The 15,733-nt window shown below is 46.6% G+C and overlaps 1 protein-coding gene across 3 annotated transcripts in view; it reads left to right on the forward strand.

Moving 5' to 3' along the window:
• Positions 1 to 15,733, forward strand: part of HTR5A (5-hydroxytryptamine receptor 5A) — an 89,692-nt gene that overhangs the window by 57,121 nt on the left and 16,838 nt on the right. For 2 of the 3 annotated variants that reach the window (XM_037991030.2, XM_037991029.2), the window contains exon 3: positions 10,078 to 10,231. The exons of the other annotated variant lie outside the window; for it this stretch is intronic. The gene's annotated coding sequence lies outside the window, so the exon portion shown is untranslated. The remainder of the gene's footprint in view (positions 1 to 10,077; positions 10,232 to 15,733) is intronic. 3 annotated transcript variants of the gene reach the window in all.

Genomic DNA, 15,733 nt, shown 5'->3' on the forward strand with positions numbered 1-15,733 from the left:
TTGTAGAGACAGGGTTTCACCACATTGCCCAGGCTAGTTTTGAACTCCTGGGCTCAAGCATTCCGCTGGCCTCCACCTCCCAAAGTGTGAGATTATAGGTGTGAGTCACCGCACCCAGCCCATCCTTGAAAACTTGGAAGCTGTGGTAGGTAGGATAGAGAGGATGAAAGAAAAATGACACATTGAATTGGGCTCCTGTTCTGAATGGAAATCATGGGGTCCCAGAGAGGAAACAACTGTCAGAGACATGGTTGACAAAATTTATGTAATGGGCTCTAGGGAAAGAGACAATCAAAGCATTTTGATCCCAGGGTCCCAGGAGGTAGCTTGTCAATTACGGAACCTTAGGAATAGAACATATGGGCAATCTAATAAGGTGTTAACTTTAATAATAATAATAAAAATGTTTCTGGGTCTGGTGGACAGAAATTAGACTCAAGTTGCCACAGCTGAATTTTGTTTTTTGTTTTTGTTTTTGATGGAGTTTTGCTCTTCTCGCCCAGGCTGGAGTGCAATGGCGCGATCTCTGCTCACTGCAACCTCTACCTCCCCGGCTCAAGCGATTCTTCTGCCTCAGCCTCCTGAGTAGCTGGGACTACAGGCGGACACCACCACACCTGGCTAATTTTTGTATTTTCGGTAGAGATGGGGTTTCACCATGTTGGCCAGGCTGGTCTCGAACTCCTGATCTCAGGTGATCTGCCCACCTCAGCCTCCCAAAGTGCTGGGATTACAGGCGTGAGCCACTGCACCCAGCCTACAGCTGAGTTTCAAAGTCCCTCATCGGACCTGCTCCTGGTCCTGGGGCCTCTTGATTGAATAGAAGGCTGGGCCCCTTTGGGGAAATTCCCCACAATGTGGCCATACCTGCAAACTACACATCTCCCTTCAAAGGTCTTCAGGGAGACCGCTGGCCCCTTACCAGTGTGCAGGGGCAATGCGTGCCCCTGCAGGACATTTAGGCACTGGCAGTGGGGAAGTTCCCTTTCTCTGGGGTCCAGTTCTGACCTCAGCTGCGGCTCAGCAGGACAGTTTCATGTACCCCACAGGGTGGCACTCCACACTCTCTCCACCCTCCTGCCTCAGGGCTTGCTCCACAGCCATGAGGACTGAGGACTTAACCTGCACCTGCACGCAGAAGCCTCCCAGAAACAAGGTGGTGACGCCTTGGGAGCAAACGTCAACCAACGGGGTGCAGGAGCCAATAGGCGAGTGTTGTGGCCTCTTGCCCTTCAGGGATGGACTTTAGGGGGAGCACACCCGGCTTGTCCACAGTGGACACCAGCTCTCCAGTGTCTTTTTTTCTGAGATGGAGTCTCGTTCTGTCGCCCAGGCTGGAGTGCAGTGATACCATCTTGGCTCACTGCAACCTCCACCTCCCAGGTTCAAGCGATTCTCCTGCATCGGTCTCCCAAGTAGCTGAGATTACAGGCACCTGCCACCACACCTGGCTTATTTTTGTATTTTTAGTAGAGACAGGATTTCACTATATTGGCCAGGCTGGTCCTGAACTCCTGACCTTGTGATCCGCCTGCCTCAGCCTCCCAAAGTGCTGGGATTACAAGCATGAGCCACCGCACATGGCCTTCTCCAGTGTCTTTTTATTGGCTACTCCTTCCTCACACCCACTCTCTCTGCTTCCCTGCTCCTGCTTTCAGAGATAACCTCCCAAATGAACTACTTATACCCAATATTCTGTCTCATAATTTGCTGGGGGCAGGGTGACTCAAATAAGAAACTGTATCTGCACTAACGTGGCTCTCTGGAGCGTCTGCTACCACCACGCTGTGCCAGTCAGAGTGGGGATTATGGAGGTCAGGAGATAAAATCTTGGCCCAAGTCCATCCTGCTATGGGCCCAGTGAGCACACGGACTCAAATCGTGGCTGCCCCCACCCCGCTCCTGAATGCTTAGAATAGAGACACTTAATCAGTTGCAGAATATCCACATCAGCTCCCTCATCTGTGAAGTAAAAATTGGTGTGGAAAAGAAGGGCTAAGTAAAATCCTGTGAAACTGCTCCCTGTAGCACCCTTGTAATCCCAAGGGAATTTTGGAGATTAGAGTGCAAGGGGTCAGTTCCTAAGGTGTCACTATTTAAATCATCTGCTTGGCTGGCATGAAAGATGAGTGAATGGGTCTTGGGTAATCAATGTGGGTTATGGTGATAGCAGCTGTCATCCCAGATGCCTTATTTTTGGTGGAGTAAATAAACATAAACCCTGGAACCTGGTATGCAGTAATCGAGTTGGCAAAAACAAACAACAAACAGAAACAACCCACTTTGACCTTCGTTTTGTTATGTCATGGTTTTTTCGATTCTTCTGCCCTCCATATTATATCGTCTTGAAGGAACTTGACATCCCAGATAATACCAGATGGTCGTTACGTTGATAACGCGATTCCAACTGCACCTGCTGAGGAGGAATTAGCAAATTCAACAGAAATCCCAAAAAAATATGCCTGCTAGAAGACAGGACATGAGCCCCAAGAGATGTTTCTGGAGGGACATCTAGTAGCATGGGGTATATTAGAATATCCCCTCTAAAATGAAAGGATACCACCTTGAAGAAAATGGTACAATGCTTGTCCTGGAACTGGGGCTACATTTCTCTAGCCCATTTTCCAAGTAACTGTTGCCCCAGGCTCCTGTTAACTTAATAGGAACGGCACCAAGTTCAAGAGGCCAAAGATGAGACCCAGAGCCAACAAATGAGAGTTGGGGTTACTGAGGGGAACTTACATACAGGGTGGCCCATGGTTGCAGGCAGGGAGGAGAACTGCTACTGGCCACAGAAAGCATGCAGTTTACAGGACATTTTCACAACACCCTCTGCGAACCCCCCAATAGCTGAGATGGTCTCAGTTAATTTAGAAAGTTTATTTTGCCAAAGTTGAGTATGCCTGCCCATGACACAGCCTCAGGAGGTCCTGATGACACGTGTCCAAGGTGGCCAGGGCACAGCTTGGTTTTATACATTTTAGGGAGACGTGAGACATCAATCAATATATGTAAGAAGTACAATGGTTCTGTCCAGAAAAGCAGAGACAACTCGAAGCAGGGAGGGGGCTTCCCGGTCACAGGTAGGTGGGAGACAAGTGGTTGCATTCTTTTGAGTTTCTGATTGACCTCTCCAAAGGAGGCAATCATGTGTCTATCTCAGTGAGCAGAGGGATGACTTTGGATAGAGTAGGAGGCAGGTTTGCCCTGAGCAGTTCCCAGCTTGACTTTTCCCTTTAGCTTAGAGATTTTTGGGCCCCAAGACTTTCCCTTCACACCTCCTTCTAGCAACCTCTACCTGGAAACCTCCATTTAACCCAAAATAAAGGGGCTTGAACCCCTGCATTGTCTGCATTCTGTGGGAGAGTTCAGGTACTCAGATATTCCTCATAGCCGAGGAATGAATCCCCAGATTGTCCTCACGCACCACTCTGAACACAGGTGTGTCTGCCATATGGGGTCATTCTTAGGGTCTGCTTAAGTTACATTATTGCTATCAGGTGCATCTACCCTAAGTAACTAATAGGGCTGCCAGTTTTAAGGGAAGGAGAAAAAGAGAGCTCTTCATTAAGTCCAAATTGCAGTGAAAGCAACCTAACTAATCATTGCAAACAGGTGGATCGATCAGAAGCCAGAATCATCAAGGTGGCACGCATGGAAGCATTCAATTATTAAACAGAAATAGCCTGGGAGACTAGGCACTGAGCACATCAGAATGCTAAGCAAATGCCATGGGCAGATGACTCAGGCCCCCCTGCTGCCTGCTCCTATCACCACAGCCTCTCCCTCCACTCACACCCATTGCCTCATGGCGTTTTCACTGTTGATCAGTTAATAGAAAAAACGTGCAGCCTCTTCACTGCAGGGTCTGTGGCATGTGTTGGCACCCGCTGGCAGAGGACCGTTGCTGCCTTAAGGCCCCAATTAGGTGTGATTCTGAAACACAGGAATCAATGACCATCTTCCCATGGGACGAAATTTCCAGAAATTAATCTCTTTGCTGGCTTTGCCTGAAAGAAAAGGTAGGTGGAGGCATGGACCCACAATAGCTCCAGGGGCCTGCTTGCATGAGCAGGTAGCTCAAACCCCCTCCTTGCCCATCGCAGTTCCACCACAGCCACTGCCCCAGTTCCTGCTACGGCGTTGTTGGAGCTCCCATATGATCAGTGAAGGAGGAGGAAGGAGAAACCTGAGCTTGGTTGATGATTCACTTGGCTCATTATATGGGTGCAAATGCATGACAGCTGTGTTACAGTCACATTCAGGGATGCCCTTGAAAGACTGCAGATAGAAGAACTTTCCCCAATGGTTGAAGCTATTTAAGTAGGACACCTGGCATATTGTAAGACATATAAGTTCAAATGCTGCCTTGACACCTTTGGGCCTCCAGGGCTCCAAGGTCTAACCCCTGAGGTCCTCTTCTGTCCCCAGATACTCACCATCTCCACCCCCCAGTGGGAAAGACTCCTACCCAGGTAGTTCTCCCAGCAGGTGGGCGGGCTGCATCCCACCTGGCCCTCAACATGATGGGTTCCACCTTCCAGCCAACTATTGTAATTATTCAAACAGGCTGTTCACATTCTTCTCCTGGAATAAGCCACCAAAATACCCTCCTTATCAACCTGCCCACCCCCTATCACTACAAAGCCTTCTTCCCCCTCCCCCGACCAGTGCACTCTGCTCCCAAGTGCGGCCTCATGTGGCACAGGGACCTCCTCCCTGGGCTGTGAGTCTATGTGACTGAGAAACTGCCATTGATCATGTCTGTCCAGGGCCAGGTGTCACGTGTTCTGCCATCTTATACTGTTTAGGGTAGGGTATCACTTTCTCATCAATAGGGTGAAGAAGAGGCAACCAAAGTACCTAGTAATCCACTGAGTGTGGCCTGATGTGAGGATGCGTGGATTGGTGGTCTCTGGTCACGGGGCTGGAAAGAAAAGGACTCCACTTCTGGGTCCTCATTGTACCTGGGAGCAGGCAGGTGCTGCTGTCTGGGGCAGGTATGATTCCCAAGAGTCCAGACCCCTCAGGAACTGAGGTTCAACGGACACCACCAGGTAACCTGCTAAGGTGAGAGCTGAGGGTGAGGGGAATTTAGAAAGCTTTAATAACAAATGGGTGATCCTGGGTATACTAATCCTCAACATGTGTGGGCATTATGCTTTTGGTTGTATTCAGCCACTTGAGGAGGTGGCTGTGGGTCTCTCTGGGAAAGGACTAGGGGAATTGTGATGGCATATACGAGACATGATATTGCCGGGTCCTTCCTGCTAGGACTCGACCTCCTTTTTAGTCAGTGGGTTCTAGCTCTGGAAACTGGTCTCAGTCTGCAAGGGATTGTGGCTTTTAGGTTTTTCTGATTTGGGTGGTAGAAGTCAAAGCAGCACCCTGGCTGCTGGCCGGCTTATTTTGGCCTTGGGGGTGCCGTGTTCTCTTCATCCTCTCCCCATATCCCAGGGGGTCAAGCCCCCTTGGCCACAGCTCCTTGGATTATGGTCACCGTGAGCTTCTAGCTTCTGGTGACCAAGTGCCTGTGCCTGGCCCCTGCCGCTTGACACGACATCATCTGCATGGGTATTTGTGAACTCACGGTGTGTGTGATCCGTGGATATTGGTGAACTCAGGGTGTGTGTGATCATGGATATTTGTGAACTCACGGTGTGTGTGATCCGTGGATATTGGTGAACTCAGGGTGTGTGTGACCCATGGATATTGGTGAACTCAGGGTGTGTGTGATCGTGGATATTTGTGAACTCAGGGTGTGTGTGATCCGTGGATATTGGTGAACTCAGGGTGTGTGTGATCGTGGATATTGGTGAACTCAGGGTGTGTGTGATCCGTGGATATTGGTGAACTCAGGGTGTGTGTGATCCGTGGATATTGGTGAACTCAGGGTGTGTGTGACCCGTGGATATTTGTGAACTCAGGGTGTGTGTGATCCGTGGATATTGGTGAACTCAGGGTGTGTGTGATCGTGGATATTGGTGAACTCAGGGTGTGTGTGACCCATGGATATTGGTGAACTCAGTGTGTGTGTGATCCGTGGATATTGGTGAACTCAGGGTGTGTGTGATCCGTGGATATTGGTGAACTCAGGGTGTGTGTGACCCGTGGATATTTGTGAACTCAGGGTGTGTGTGACCCATGGATATTGGTGAACTCAGGGTGTGTGTGATCGTGGATATTGGTGAACTCAGGGTGTGTGTGACCCATGGATATTGGTGAACTCAGGGTGTGTGTGATCCGTGGATATTGGTGAACTCAGGGTGTGTGTGATCCGTGGATATTGGTGAACTCAGGGTGTGTGTGATCGTGGATATTGGTGAACTCAGGGTGTGTGTGACCCATGGATATTGGTGAACTCAGGGTGTGTGTGACCCATGGATATTGGTGAACTCAGGGTGTGTGTGACCCGTGGATATTGGTGAACTCAGGGTGTGTGTGATCCGTGGATATTGGTGAACTCAGGGTGTGTGTGACCCGTGGATATTGGTGAACTCAGGGTGTGTGTGATCCGTGGATATTGGTGAACTCAGGGTGTGTGTGATCCGTGGATATTGGTGAACTCAGGGTGTGTGTGATCCGTGGATATTGGTGAACTCAGGGTGTGTGTGACCCGTGGATATTGGTGAACTCAGGGTGTGTGTGACCCGTGGATATTGGTGAACTCAGGGTGTGTGTGACCCGTGGATATTGGTGAACTCAGGGTGTGTGTGATCCGTGGATATTGGTGAACTCAGGGTGTGTGTGATCCGTGGATATTGGTGAACTCAGGGTGTGTGTGATCCGTGGATATTGGTGAACTCAGGGTGTGTGTCATCCGTGGATATTGGTGAACTCAGGGTGTGTGTGACCCGTGGATATTGGTGAACTCAGGGTGTGTGTGATCCGTGGATATTGGTGAACTCAGGGTGTGTGTGACCCGTGGATATTGGTGAACTCAGGGTGTGTGTGATCCGTGGATATTGGTGAACTCAGTGTGTGTGTGATCCGTGGATATTGGTGAACTCAGGGTGTGTGTGATCCGTGGATATTGGTGAACTCAGGGTGTGTGTGATCCGTGGATATTTGTGATCTCAGGGTGTGGGTGATCCGCCGCTTACCATCATTCCTGGCCTCCGAGGGGATCTACCACTGAGCTTTTCACTAGTTCTTTCTTGAAGGCCTCGGTGAAGGGGGCTTCCTCTGGGTCCCCCAGGAATGTAATCCTCTGAATCTTCCAGCCTTACATAATCTATCTGTCCCAGAAGCCCACTTCCCTCGGCCTTTTATTCCTTCCTCTCCCATCTGCCAAGGCAGCTCAGGATTTCCACAACTAATTACCCATCGCTTTCCCCAGGCTGCTGATAGCCACACGGGTGGTGAATGCCAAACCCCACGGTGTCCTTCCTGGTTCCATGTCCTGAGAGAGTGCCCCCAAATCTACAAGTTCTTTCTTTTTTAGGCTTATTTATTTATTTTATTTTTCCACAGGTTATTGGGTGGTATTTGGTTACATGAGTAAGCTCTTTGGTGGTGATTTGTGAGATTTTGGTGCACTCATTACCCAAGCAATATATGCTGCATCCTATTTGTAGTCTTTTATCCCTTACCCCATCCCACTCTTCCCCCCAAGTCCCCGAAGTCCATTGTGTCGTTCTTATGCCTTTGCGTCCTGGTAGCTTAGCTCCCACAGATTAGTGAGAACATACGATGTTTGGTTTTCCATTCCTGAGTTAATTCACTTACAGTAATGTTCTCCAGGCCAGGTGCAGTGGCTCATGCCTGCAATCCCAGCACTTTGGGAGGCTGAGGTGGGTGGATCACCCGAGATTAGGAGTTTGAAACCAGCCTGTCCAACATGGTAAAACCCTGTCTTTACTAAAAATACAAAGAATAGCCGGAAGTGGTGGCAGGTGCCTGTAATCCCAGCTATTTGGGAGGCTGAGGCAGAAGAATCGCTTGAACCCGGGAGGTGGGGGGTGCAGTGAGCCGAGATCGTGCCATTGCACTCTAGCCTGGGCAACAGGAGCAAAACTCCATCTCAAACAAACAAACAAACGAAAAAAGAACAGTCTCCAATCTCATCCAGGTCACTGAGAATGCCATTAATTCATTCCTTTTTATGGGTGAGTAGTATTTTATCATGTATATATACACCACAGTTTCTTTATCCACTCATTGATTGATGTGCATTTGGGTCGGTTCCACGATTTTGCAATTGTGAATTGTGCTGCCATAAACATGTCCTGAGAGAGTGCTCCCAAATCTACAAGTTCTTCCTTATTCAGTTTTATATCTGCTCCAGCTGATGACATTTGTCAATCACCCTCGAAATCTCGTCCCTGGGGTCCTCCCTTCATTCTTGCTGGGATCTTGTAGACACTCCTTGCAAATCCTTCAGTTATAGACATTTTCCCCCTTATCAGGCCTAGCCAGGTAATGTTACCCCTTAACCCTGGTTTTAGTCTTGAAGCCAGGAGAAGGGGAGGGAGCAGAGCCTGAGGGAGTGGCTGTCGCCTGGGGGTGGAGTGGGGTAGAGACACCTGCCACAGCTCCCAGGCTGGAGGAAGAGCTAGGGAAGGGGTGGGAGCAACTTATGCAAGTTCTGGGCTTCAGGGTGTCCTCAAGGACCATCATTCTTTTCTTTGCGAGAAACAGCTTATATAAAAATGTATTTCTCTGTATGGCTTTCCCTCAACAGTATAGTCAGCCATTTGAGTACTGGGGCCATCCTCCAAAAAGCCAGATGGTTCTAGTAACTGAAGACAGATTTGACCTCACAAAATGCCAAACTCGTTCTCACTTTCACCGCACTGCCAAAGAGGAGGAAATGCCTATTATAAAAGTAGCTTTCTGAAATGTGCCTGGTAAACTGCAGATGCAGCTTATTGGCCTGGTTAAAAAGAGGCAGGGGAAAAAGGGCCTTGGTTATTCCCCAGCCCTCTCCCCACACATTGCTGTTTTCTTTCACTTTAATTCAGATACCTGAGGAATGCTAGGGGCAAAAGCAAACCAAGAATAACTGTGGTTTGTGCACCTGGTCTATGAGTAAAAGATACTTGGCTATTAACAAGAAATGTTACATATCCCACTGTTAGACACTTCCCAAGATAATAATTTAATGTTATGAATATAATGACTCTTTGAAGATTCATGTTTAGCCTCTTACATCGTGGGACATTTCTAAGTTGAGGCAAATAATAAAGTAGAGACAAATAATTTCTATTCTAGAATAAGATACTTCAAGTGATCTCATCTCAATAATTTACTCAGTTTAGGCTAGTGAGTAACTTTATCCAATAAATAGGTACAGTCATGCGTCACTTAACAATAGGGGTATGTTCTGAGAAATGCATGGTTAAGTGATTTTGTTGTTGTGCAAACATCATAGAGTGCATTTATACAAAACTATACGGGATAACCTATTATACCTTAGGCTGCATGGGATAGCCTATTGCTCCTATGCTGTGAAGGTGTACAATGTTACTATTTACATCAGCATTACAGGTGAGTAATATGTTGTGCTATTATGACTCATTAGGTGATAGGACTTTTTTTTTTTTTTAGCTCCATCATAATCTTATGGGACCATCATTGTGTATGTAGTCTATTGTTGACTGAAACGTCATTTTGTGGCACATGCATTTTGATTTTTTTCCTCAGAAGATGAACTCTCCTAGGCTATGTATTTTATGTTGATCTAAGCATTTGAACTTGCTGGATACTGCAATAGATGTTCAGTGTGTTTACAATTGAGACCTCAACCGATCCTTCAGGGGCTTTGAGGAGTCGCCTATCGGAACTGTCCTAGATTGAGGCAAGGAAGCTGAGAATCTGTATCCCTGCATCAGTCAGTCACTGGTTTCAGGTCACCTGCTGGGATGGGACAACATTGGCAAGGCTGTTTTATGCAGCAGAGCTCAACTCCCAATGAAGGACGTAGCTATGAGCCATCAATAGCTGATACTCAGAATCTAGGGAAGGAAGAATCTGTGCAGAGGGAGGAACCTGGACAAAATACCATAGCGTCCACTGCAGTCCACTCCTTATACTCCCAAGCCCACTTGATTCTCACAGTGAGTTCTTCCCATCCAGGGTTCTGGTTGGTGGGATAAGGCATGACCCTCACTGCTGCAGCTGGTATCAAGTCTGACAGATACTCATCATCTCCCTTCTCTACTACCTGCCTGTGTTTTCCTGCACCTGTGCTAGCATCTCTGTTGACCTTGACGTCAGAATCATCCATGAGGTAAGACCCTCATCCCTGAGGGATCTGACCCACTGGTTATCGAGATCTTTTCATGCCAGGACTGCCACATCTATGTATTTATATTCTGGAGAATGACATGTCCACACTAATCACTTGGCTTCCAAACACATCTGACATGGTTTGGCTGTGTCTCCACCCAAATCTCACCTTGAATTGTAGCTCCCATAATCCCCACATGTTGTGGGAGGGACCCAGTGGGAAGTGATATCATCATGGGGGAGGTTTCTCCTGTGCTGTTCCTGTGACAGTGAGTGAGTCTCGGAAGATTTGATGGTTTTGTAAGCATCTGGCATTTCCCTGCTGGCACTTCTCTCTCCTGCCGCCTTGTGATGAAGGTGTGTTTGCTTTCCCTTCTGCCGTGATTATGCATTTCCTGAAGCCTTTCCAAACATGTGGAACTGTGAATCAGTTAAACCTATTTTCTTTATAAATTATCCAGTCTCGGGTATTTCTTCATAGCAGCATGAGAATGGGCTAATGCAACATCCTTCTCTACTCCCTCCATAGCTGCACCCTGCCACCTCATGATCAGTTATCCCTGTCAGGTTGATGACTCTTGTCTTCGCCTGCTAGTCTCTTGGCATGAGCAGCCCAAAGTGAACAAGTTGCATTGAACTATTGCTATGGCACCTGATGGGAGCTCTGTCTCTCTAGGAACCAGAACCTCTAGACCCACAGAGCCTAAAGTTGCATAGACAAGAAGGACAACATTGCCAGGTGGTCCCTGATTGTGACGGGAAGCATGATGATGTGCTTCTATTTCGTGGTTTCTAGGCCTGTCCGTATAGTCTACCTTAAGGACAGCTCCATAAAATGACACTGATTTATGGTATCACTATCTGTAGAGGGATGGTGTTGCAGAGTAGTGTCCCCTAGTAGTATCTCCCTAGCATACTTGAGAGGCCATCCCCCCACTCCATCTGGCTGGCAGTTTCTGGATAAAATAGTGTATTAATTTCCCAGGGTGGCTGTAACAATGTGCCACAAACTGTGGGCTTAAAACAACAGAAATCAATTTTCCAACAGTGTGGAGGCTGCAAATCTGAAATCAAGGTGCAGCAGGTAGGGCTGTGCTCCCTGAGGGCTCCAGGGAAGGGTCCTTCCTGGCCTCTCTGGTTCCTGGTGTTGCTGGCAATCCTCCGTGTTCCTTGGCATGTGGTAGCATCACTTGGCTCTGTCTTCACATGACCTTTGCTCTCTGTGTCTGAATCTTCACATCTCCCTCTCCTTATGAGGTCACTGTCATTGGATTTAGGGTCCACATTAATCCAGTACAATCTTAACTTGATTACATTAGCCAAGACCCTATTTACAGAGAAGGTCAGATTCACAGATACCAGGGGTGAGGACTTCAACACTTCTTTTTTCTCACTTGGGGAGAAGTGCAGCTCAACTTGCAACAAGTGGTCTGTGAAGGGACCCAAGGCCATGTGCTCATTGCTGTAAAGTGGGGTCACTGGTTCACAAGGATGCTGAATGCAATCCTGTATCAGAGGACGGAAACTTACAAAGGTCCTTGGAGAGTGATCTGGCTGAGACCCCTCAGGCAGGAGAGGCAGACCCATCCCTGCCGATGAATAGCTGCCCTTCAAGGTGGCTGATGATCTCCCTAGGGGATATGCCAATTTGGGGGTTCAGCACTGGTCTCCATGACTGGCAGGTTGGATGTTAGGCAGCAGTAACTAGACCATGATTGCTGAGAGACACCATGCTGCTTCAGCCATGCATGGCTTCCCTCCCAGCCACCATGGCTACTCCACTCAACTATTGTGCTGAACTGGGGTGGACAAGTGACAGGCTGTCACCGGTGGACTGAGCCATCCTGTCGCCAGTGTTCCATTCTGCAGTAGATGCTTTCTGGAGGATGTTAAAAGTGATAAAAACATCTACACTTTGTCCTTATTCCCTTTGGTTCATCTACAAGCCTCTTTCACAGACCTCCTTCCTTCCAGTCATTCACCTTCCAGACCTTTAGCCACTGCTTATGAGTCTGTATCCAGTCTTCCTTCAGGCTGTTCCCCTTTCCACACAAAATGGAAGATCAAGTGCAGCACCTAGAGCTCTGCCCCTTGGAAGGGTCTCCCCTGACTGCTGTCTCCCAAGGCCACCCAGAGTAGACACGAGACAGCAGCAGTCTTCTTTCTGACTTGCACCAACACAGCAGGCTGACCCACCTGTGAATCCCTCTCAGCCCTGCTGGTGCCCCATCAGCTGGACATGCAGCCAGGGCTTTGAGCTGAGGGGTAGATGCTTGTACAGTGATGACAGGCAGCAGGGTGGCCTGGGCCACCTCTTGTGGAGCTGGCTTGCACCCTCCAGCTCTGCTCTGCACCACTTCTCTTTCATGCTGTTTTGCTGCTGAGTCCACCCAATCTTGTGGGTGGGTCTGCAAAATTCCACATCTTGATGGTTATATTTTGCTCCAGCGTCACTTAATGTCTCATACTCAGATGCTCTATTTCTGCCAGAGCCCTGGCTTACACAAACTGCTTTTCCAACAGTGTAATGTTTCCTGTTGTAGATGGGATGACGTTCCTCCAGAACCCTCGGGGTCTATACTGTGACTCTTTTACTAGTGTGTATCATAAAATCCTCATGGAGTTTTTTTTCCCCATTACAGGTACTCCTAGTAACATAAACTTTGCAAATCAGAAAGCCCAAGCAGTAGGGCTGCTTTCACTGCAGCCAGGACTTCTGCTAGAGCCATTTCCTGCTCTTAGCCCCAACTGAACCTGGCAGCCTTTCCACATCACCAGGATGTGAATCAGAGCAGCTGCCTCTGGCATTCAAAGTGCTGACCAAGCATTAGGTTTCCTTTCCAGTAGGGGGAGGTACCAGATGCAATATGTATATTTTTTATAATGAAAGGAATACCCTGTCACACTCCGGGCCACTGAAGCCCTAACATCATCAATGACGTCGTGGGTGTCCGATTCTTCAAAGACAAAATTATTTCTCACATTTTGGAGCACACGTATTTTACCGAGGACTCTAACAAACTTGAGACTTCTTTTCTTGCTTGTCTTATTAACATCCCACATCAACACGGTGGATCAGTGTGATGTTCTGATGACAGCAATTTTCAAACGCTGTGGTCTCAGGACCCTTTCATATTCTTTAAAATTGAATACCCCAAGGAGCTTTTGTTTACATGGGTTATACACATTAATATTTACTGGAAAATAAACTGGAGACATTTTCAACATATTTGTGTATTTATTTATTAAACATAAAATAATAAGCCCATTACAAGTTTATATAAATGACACCTCATTATGAAAAATAATTATTTTCCACAAAATTTTTCTGAAAGACCTTGTTTAACATTTTTGCAAATCTCTTCAAGACATCTGGAACAAATGTTTCTACGTTCCATCTGTTGGGATATGCTATTTTAGTTTAAGATTGTGAAGAACATCTACTTTCATACAGATATACAGCTGAAAATAGAGTATTTTAATACTCTTTTCAGATCATTATGGATATTTTTTCTGTGATGCTGTATTAAAACCCAATGAGTGGTAGTACCTTAAAAGTTTGCTGTGATGTGGGATCTGAAATTGTATCTCGCATGTTTTGTATGCTGTTAGATTAAAATTCGCCGGTCTTGGTCAGGCGTGGTGGCTTAGGCCTATAATTCCAACAGTTTGGGAGGCTGACGGGGGTGGATCACTTGAGGTCAGGAGTTCGAGACCAGCCTGGCCAACATGGTAAAACCCCTATCTCTACTAAAATTATGAAAAAGTTAGCTGGGAATTGCTTGAACCCGGAAGACAGAAGCTGCAGTGAGCCGAGATCGTGCCACTGCACTCCAGCCTGGACGACAGAGCGAGACTCTGTCTCAAAAAACAGAAGCAAAAACAACAACAAAACAACAAAATGAGCTCCTACTTAAATGAAATAGATACATACCTTCCCATTATGGAAAATCTAAAATAAGTATTTTTCTATATGCCAATGACATTACTTGATTACAAACCATAGGTAACCTCAATAGACAACTGATTCTGCACTCAAATGATTGCTAGATGGCTGCAAATTACATTTTGTAAAGGAAAAGTTTTAGTGGATGTCCCATGATGTGTTTATATGTCTATAATTCCCTCTGCCCCCAGTGTAGCACCTCGTTCAGTTATGTGGTTGTATCTTTTGCTACTATCTTTTGTCACATGGTATATTAGCGTGCTAGGGCTGCCATAAAAAAGTACCACAGACTGAGTGGCTCACACTAGAAATTTATTTGTTCCTAGTTCTGGCAGCTGGAAATCCAATCTTGATATCTTCTAATCTTCCAATTCTGGTATCTTCTAATATCTCTCTCCTTGCCTTGTAGATGGCCACCTCCTCACTTTATTCTCACAGGGTCTGTCCTGTGCACACCCATCCTTAGTGTCTCTTTGCATGTCTAAATTTCCTCTTTTCATAAGGGTGTCAGTCAGATTGAGTGAGACCCTATCCTATGGCCTCATTTTAACTTAATCATCCCTTTAAAGACCTTATTTCTAAATATAGTCACATTGTGAGGTTCTAAGGGTTAGGACTTCCATATATAAATCTGGCAGGGGGTAAGGGAGGGGGAGGGAGAGACACAATTTAACCCATATCAGGTGACAACCCAGGAAATTATATTTCCCAATACTGCCATTTCAGAGGCACCATATGGCAGATGGGAGTTTTATACCTTTTCAGATTTTTTCCTTTTCAGTGTTTTTCAAGATAAAATTGGGCCTATGCTTTAAGATGAAGCTGAAATATTATGATTTTTTTATTTGTGTAGTTTTAAGAGATAAACCAGACTTTCTGAACAAGGTTTGTCCCCTCTGGAAATGCTCCATTGGATCTCCTCTTTGTGGAAATATTCTATTCAGGCTCTAACTTTATGACACTCTATTTTTCACAAATTATCCTCAGTTATCCTTGGCTTTGTTCCTATTAACTGTTCTGTTGCTCACTTAGCTATCAATACAGACAGCTGTGGCCTGGGGAATCAGTAGGAAATACAATCACCAGCCCACAATGCCTTTCGAGATTTGTATAGAGAGATCCATTGAGGCCTGCCTATGGGCAACACAGCTCATCCATTCCTCCAGGTCACAGGCCCTGAGACTAGAAGCAGAACTTTTTTCAAATAAGAGGAATCATAGTTTACATCTCATTCCCATTAGTTCCATGGCCTCAAGAAGGTGATGTGCCCTAAACAAGCACAAACTTGCTTCTTGATTGGGGCCATGCACAGTTGCACTGCATACAAGTAGTCACCGTCAGCTGTTTTTAAGTGGTGTTTGAAACAGACCTGTGAATAATCCTGTATTTAATGATGTTGTCCCATCTTCTGGGTTCCAGTGGAGGACTTTCTATTTTCTCAGTGCATTCGCCTGATACTTGTTTTACTCTGCAAAAAACAAAATCTTATATCAACACATGTTGCTAATCTTTAAACAGCTAAAATGTTTCTGACTAAATTTACTTGTAAATGCACAG

The sequence above is a fragment of the Chlorocebus sabaeus genome, chromosome 21 (assembly GCF_047675955.1).
Source record: "Chlorocebus sabaeus isolate Y175 chromosome 21, mChlSab1.0.hap1, whole genome shotgun sequence".
NCBI classification, from domain to species: Eukaryota; Metazoa; Chordata; class Mammalia; order Primates; family Cercopithecidae; genus Chlorocebus; species Chlorocebus sabaeus.